Raw genomic sequence first — 7,042 nt, 5'->3', positions numbered from 1 at the left:
TCAACTTGGCCCCAGTTTGCAGACGGGAGAAGAGGAACCCCGAGCTGCCGAGCCGGGGAGGAAACGAGAACAGAAAAATGCGATAAACAGCTGTAAAGCCCAGCCCTGGCTCTGCGCTGCTCCCGCCGTCGCGGGTCGGCCCCTCAGACTGTTTATGGAAAGCCCAGTTTGCCGAGAAATCCATCTCCCGTTTCCTGTTGATCGCTGGAAGCCAAGGTCCGCGCTCAGCCAAGGGCTGCCGCCGCCTGCGCACGTCTCTCAGTCACACGGAGGAAGGGCTGAGCCCAGGTCAGCTCACCCAAGTGTCCCCGGGTCTGGGGGTAACGGTCCCGAGGGGCTGGGAGCCGTATCCCCCTGGGAGCAGATTGAGAGACAGGAGATGGGGCATCCCCAGCCCCTGTCGGACCCCTGGGCAGGGAAGGGTTGGGATGTGCTGAGCACCGAGAGCTGCTGCGAGGGGGTGCGGGAGGGATGCTCACACCCACCTGCAGAGATGCAGGGCCGGTAACATCCACCCGCTTCCAGCCACAACCCCTTCAGCCCTCGGTGTGTGCAGGTGCTCACCAAACACCTCTGAGCCCCTTGGCTGGGGACAGGCGATGGTTCCCCCCTCCGCTCCCTCCTTTCTTCTCCCTCCCTGTTCTGACTCTGCTCTCTGGCTAAATCAAGCCCCGCCGGGTGCGGAGGGAGCCCGCCGCTCTGCGTAAGCTAGCTCAAGGCCAACACTATTGTTGCTGCTCCGTGCCGGGCGGGAGCGGAGCCAAGCGGGGCCGGAGCCACGGATGCCGCCGCTGTCGACTGTCTGAGTCATGGGCCCGGAGGAGTTGAGCGAGGGAGAGCCGGGTGCTGACCTGAAATCCAGCCGATTTTTTTTCTCTGAATCAGGGCAGGGAGGAAGTGGAAAAAGACTGGGGGAAGGGGGAAGCAATGAATGGGGTTAGGCTGCTCAAATCTCCCCTCTTTCCAACTGCTCTGGAGGGAGACGGAGCCAAGGCAGTGGCCAGGGTGATGGAGAGGGGCTGTGAAGAGCTGTGAGGGGGATGATCACACCAGGGCCTGCAAGGTGAGGGAAGGGGCTAAGAGATGTCAGGAGGGTGTGTGCCCACGCTCTCGCTGTGTTCATCCCAACCAATGCTCAGAGGAGGAGGAGAAAGGAAGAAAAGAAACAGCAAGAGCTTCCCACACCCTCTGCCAGGTCCCCTCCCTGGGCTGCGGTCCCCATCAAGGCAGGGATGGGGATGCTCGCCCAGCACATGCCTTGTCCAGCCCGGAGCACGTGGCCAGATCTGAGACATCGCCCCAGGGATTGGCCCATCCCAGCACCCCTGGGCATGGGGAGAGCCGGGGGGTGAGGGCAGATCTGGTTCCTGCTGGCCAAGGAGGGGTGGCTGCACCCCAAAAATCACCTCTGAGCGGTCAAATGGGTAAAACGAGCCCACGCCATGGCCAGCCAGGGCTGTCCCTCCTCCTCCCTCCTTCGCCCTTCCCCAGCCTCGCCCCCACCCCCTTGCAATGCTGTCTTCCCTGAGTCCCTCAGCAATAAGATAACCCCAAGGGGTCCCAGAGTAGGGCTGTGTGGGTGGGAAGCCAAGCCGCCCCCTCCCCAGTGCTGCCCCCTCCCCAAATCCCAGCACCAGGGTTTGTTTTTTTTTTCCTGTTGTGGGAAATCCTGTCTCTAGCCCTTCCATGGGGCTTCACAGACCCCCCAGCAACCCCAGCACCAGAACCGGGGAGGACACCCACCCCCAGAACCCCCCAGCCCCTACCCCAGGGCTGCTCTTCACGAGCGGAGAGGGGTCTGTCAGCCTGGCCAGGGAGCAGGGGGGACCATCACCCATGTGGTCACCAGCTGTTTAGAAATCTTTCCTTGGCTCCAGGTCATAAGTACAGATTTTTATAATTATTAGCCTTAGTAATTTACCGTAAAATATTTATTCTGGCTCATTCTGAGCCACGTTTGATTCGTGTTGGGTCCGTATGGCGTTCAGGGGGGTGTGCACGGGGAGGCACACAGCCGTGCAGGGCTGGATGCTCCACTCCCATCCTGTATAAATATCCATGTGGATGTGTGTGGCCCCGGGAAGAGACCCTAGCGGCAGCCTGGAGTGGGGGGTCCAGCTCGTTGCACCACTCCTCACCGCCTCCCCACTGCAACCCCCCCACGAAGGCCTCCAGGCACCTATGGACTGCACCCACCTTCGAGCCACGGGGCTCCCTCCCAGCCCATCCTGGCCTATGGAACCCTGTGCCAGAGCGGTCCCCGAGGACACCCTGCTCACCTGCATGGGGGTGCACGGCGAGGATCCCCCCTCCGGGGACATCTGCAGCAAGAGCCGTCAGGTCTCAGGTCCGGCGGGGATAGCACTGCACGCTCCGCACACAGCCTGTGAATCCACGTCAAGGAGGAGCCCGGCAGCTGCGCTCCCAGGGCTGCCAAAATAAGGGGGCAGCTGCTGTGCCCCCCCCCTGCCCCTGCCAGTCCCGGAGTGGCACCACGGCAGGGGCAGGAGGTGCTGGGGCTGTGCCAGCCGGCGAGCAGGCTGAAGGCAGGGGCAGCCCCGCTCTCACCCTCTTTTTTGCTAGGGCTGAGGGGGAGCTGGAGATTTTTTGGATCTGCGAGCAGCTGTGAGCTGGATGCCTGGGCCTCTCCCCGGCACATCTGGAGGGGGGCAGGGAGCCAGCCCGGCTCTCACGGCTGCCGGCAGCATCGTCCTCCTGCTCGGTTCTCTGGTCCTGCCGTGAGCCCCGACGGGCAGGACGGGCAGTTGGAGCATCTTCCCAGTGACCGTGGGGATGGTGCGTGGCAGGGAGCGTGTGTGTGTGTGACAGTGGCATGGCACACGGACAGGACCAGCACCCACATGGCCACCAGCCCTGCAGGACACGGGGTGGGGGAGGATGGAGGTGATGCCCTGCATGGAAGGGACAGTGGGGAGAAAATATCTTCAGTGGGTGGAGGTGGCAGGGAAGGACGAGGAGCCGGAGGGTCCTGGGGGTGGCTGCGGTGAGCCCAGCATCGTGGTCAGCAGGGCTGGGGGGCTCCTGCCTGGCTGCAGAGGAAGGGCTGGAAAAATGGGGGCTGCAGTGGGCTCTCCGCCACACTGAGCCCCCCCATGTAAGGGGGAAAGACACCCCTGAGCACCCTTCCCTGCCTGCCCCAGTGCTGGGACCCACATCATGGCTCTCCAAACCCCAGTGGCTCCAGCAGCGGTGGCCCCCACGGTGCATGGGGAGGGACCAGCAGGGAAACTCAACCCAGATGTGCAAAAGCAGGAAACCCTTTAACACTCCCCTCCTCCGTACCTAGAGCTGGCAAGCCCCTCTAGCAGCCCTGGCTCCTGAGTTCCTCCTCTCATTCCCCAAGTGCCCAGCAAAGGAGCCACAGACATTGTCCTGGGGAGGGCTGAGGACAGGGACTCGCTGGGGATGCTCCAGCAGCTCTGGGCAGTGCTGAGGTCTTTGGGGAAGGCAGCATCCCTGTCTGGGGCCAGCAGGCAGGGGAGAGGCAAGGAGCCGACAGCGAGGAGCATCCTGAAAGCAAGCTTTGCACCAGCAAACAGCACCGCGTCCCTGCGGGGCTTAAAAAGGGGAGGAAAACTATTAAAATGATGGAAATCTATATATTATGTGGGTTGTTACACCTCCACAGCAGTGCGGTGGGAATGTGCTGGTACCAGCATGATTTTTATCACTCCCTGAACCCAGAGAAGTTATATCTGTATTTACGTGGCTGGGAGTGGGGTTTGCTGGATGCAAAGCTGCCAGGACAGCTAGAGCCATCCGCATCTTGTTGCCCTTTGCACACCCTCGGCGCCTGGAGCCTCGTTTAACGTCTGCCTTTGCTTTTCTCCAGGGCTCAGCATCACCTTGCAGCCCTTCCTCATGCTTGAAGCTGCCCTGAGCCTCCCGACCCGGCCTCGCTCCGCCTGCCTCCCAGCTGTCCCCTGCATTATTAAACCAGAACCACCTTATCAGCCGCTATCTTTTTCCACTCGTTCTAGCTCTGCCAGCCGGCAGCACTTGCATTAGGAACCAGAAAACATTCGGACACCCCTGCGGCGCTGACCCCGCCGGCTCCGGCTGTGAGAAAGCCACCGAGCATCAGCTCCCCAGGGAGTCCCATTCCTTGGGGAGCTGGAGCTGCCCCCCAGTTCATCCTCCTGCATCCTTGAGGCCCCTCTGTGCAGGGACAACCCACTGCTTCCCTGCCCCGAGACCCCCGGGAAACAGTCCCGGCTCCCCCCGGGCTCAGAGCCATTTCGACACCTGGTTTTAATAATAAACGGCGCGGGAAGGGACAAAGGCGCCTTGCGGGAGGGCGGTGGGATGCAGGAAAGTGAGGGGGGGCCAGCAGGTGGGGAGGGAGGGGGGACGCGGGGCTGGGATGAGGGGGGAGTTAAGGGGGGCATCAGCCCAGGAGCTTCGTGGGGCTGGAGGGGTCTGGCTCCCAGCAGAGCCCCGCGGGGTTACAGCCCTGAGCTGCCCATCACCGTGTCTCCTCTTTAAAACAACTACCACTCACAGAACTGGGTTAACTACAGCCACCAGAAAGCTGGGATTAATGGAAATTGATTAGAAGACAATTTTTCTGGGTGGAAGAAACATCTTTTTGTCATCTGTCCTTTGACATTTCAAGTCTATTTTACATCTCCAGCGTTTTCTGGTCTAGGCTGTGGCATTTAAATGGGTGATTCCTATTTACAGTCTTAGGCATTCTAAATATCTTACGTATCTATGTCTTATGATGTACAGAAGACATTCTATAAATTTGAATCTTCAAAACAAGAGCTATAAATCTTTACAGGAAAATATACAACTTCTACAAACAGATTTCTATCAGCTTTGTAATCCAGGGGTAGATGAACATATCATAAAAATTCATTGACATTTTTCAGACACCAGAATTTAGCATTATTTTATGGCAAAGTGTAAATACGTCACTTCAAAATCATGAGAAGCATTAGAAGAAATATTTTGCGCGGCTCTTATTCAAGGACTTGGTGACTTGCACTGTCCCCTCCCGCCTAGGCATTGTCCCCACTCTGGTCACAGGGCCCACGACAAGGATGCAGTCAGTGCCAGGGCTGGAGAGCCAAGGTCATGTCCCAGGAGCTGCAGTGTCATGCAAAGGGACATGGCCCTCCTCTGGGGCTGGCACAGCCACTGTCCCCTCCCAGCACACAGCACTGCTGGGTGACACCGCACGGGGTCTCAGGAGGCTTTCAGCTGCTCCAAATCTGACCTTTCAGGAGGGTCCCATCATCCAAGCAGGAGCCTGACTGCAGCCAGAGCCCTACCAGCAGCACCTCTGCCACCTCCCCGTCCACACACACACCCACACCCCACATCCAGGACAGTCTCCCCCCCGGAGGAAGGTCCCCAGCCTGGAAGAAAGGGCTGTTGAAGAACGCGAAGCCATCGCTGCTTTCACAATCCGGCTGTGGTGTGAAATATTTGTGTCATCTGGTTTTAACCTCCAGCCATCTGGTCTGGGGATGCCTTTCTTGGGGGAGCAAGGGGCTCCTCTGCCGTCGGTGATCTCTGTTATTTATAGGGTGCAAACCTGCCCTTGCTTCTCCCTGGGAGAGAACAGTTTCCATGGCCCTTCCCAACTCCCTCACCAGGTTTTCAGAGTCGAGGTCTTGAACAGGTTAGTGCTTGCTGGACTCGGACCCTTTCCTGTGCCTCTTTGGAGAAGCAGAAATAGGAGGTGGTTCGTTTGGTAGGGAGGGTCACAGTGAGATTTTTCCAACATAAAACCACGGTATAGACATTTTTTGATTGGAATAATTCTATTCTCTACTAAGTCTCCTTGTAAAGTTTGATTTAAATATCGAGCTTCAGCAGGCTGTGAAGGCTGGACACAGCACAGAGCGCTTAGAGGAGGAACCCATCCCACCCAAAAACTGTTGAGCACCCCCACCTCTGCCCGCTTTGGGAAGCCAACACAGGAGATGGCTTTCAAGTCATCCAAGAGGTTTCTTTCCTTGTCCCACCACCCACTCCGTCCACCAGATGATGGAAGGCACAATGTCCCCCTGTGCTCCCACATGCCCCCAGCACCCGCATGGAGCCAGGGCACTGATGGCAGCGGAGCAGGGAGACCCGGCCAGGGAGTACATGAGCCCCAACTGCTGGCACCTCCACCTCATCCTCTTGGCTGGACATGTTGCAAAATCCCTCTCCATCCCCTCCTTCTCAGGGCTGGGGGTTTTAAATCAAGCGAGGCTGTGAAACTGGGAGCTTCACTCCAGTCCCTGCTTTCCAGAGTGGGCTGTTGATTCACAACCTCCCCAGGGCTGGGCCGTGCGTGGCTGAGCCACGCTCTCTAGTAGCAGATGGAGCTGTTGGGGGAGCGGGGGGGGCTGTAAATCATCTGCTCTTCCAGGTTATAATCCCTGCAAGTGATCCCAGCAGGAACCTGGGGATCTCAGCTCTTCCCTCTTCCTGCAGCTCCCACCCGACCCTGACCCATCCGGAGGAGCTCTGGGAGCACAGCGCTTCGCCTCCAGCCCTCCTGCCAAAATCCCCATCCTGCTGAGACCCGTGAGACTCCCAACACGGGGCCAGCACAGCAGCTTGGACCTCAGCAGGAGCCAGCCCTCGCGGCCACTGGGGAGGCCGGGGGCTTGGTCAGTGCCAGTTCAGGTGGCTTTGCATGGCTGTGGGGTGATGGGACATCACACACCAGTGGGGGACCGGGACCACAGCCACCCCGCTCTCCGGGAGGCACCTGCAGGGAGGATCCGGACCTGGCCCTGTGCTGCTGTGCTGGGGACAGGGAGGGGGACCACAGGCTACCTGCATCCACCGGCACATCCCGATAACGAGTCACCCCATTGTCTGTGCCCAGCCAGGAGAGCCCTGCACCCTGCTGCCTGCATCCCCCCTGCCTGCAGCCCTCCCTGCCTGCAGCCCCCCTGCCCACCCGGCAGGCAGCCACATGCCCAGCATTGCCCAGCCCCATGCAAGCAGCAGCCTGGGCACTGCCGGGCTCCACGTCCCTCCTGCAGGGGGATTCACCAGCACATCCCTGCCGATG

The sequence above is a fragment of the Strix aluco genome, chromosome 13 (assembly GCF_031877795.1).
Source record: "Strix aluco isolate bStrAlu1 chromosome 13, bStrAlu1.hap1, whole genome shotgun sequence".
Classification (NCBI taxonomy): domain Eukaryota; kingdom Metazoa; phylum Chordata; class Aves; order Strigiformes; family Strigidae; genus Strix; species Strix aluco.
This window is presented reverse-complemented; position numbering follows the sequence as displayed.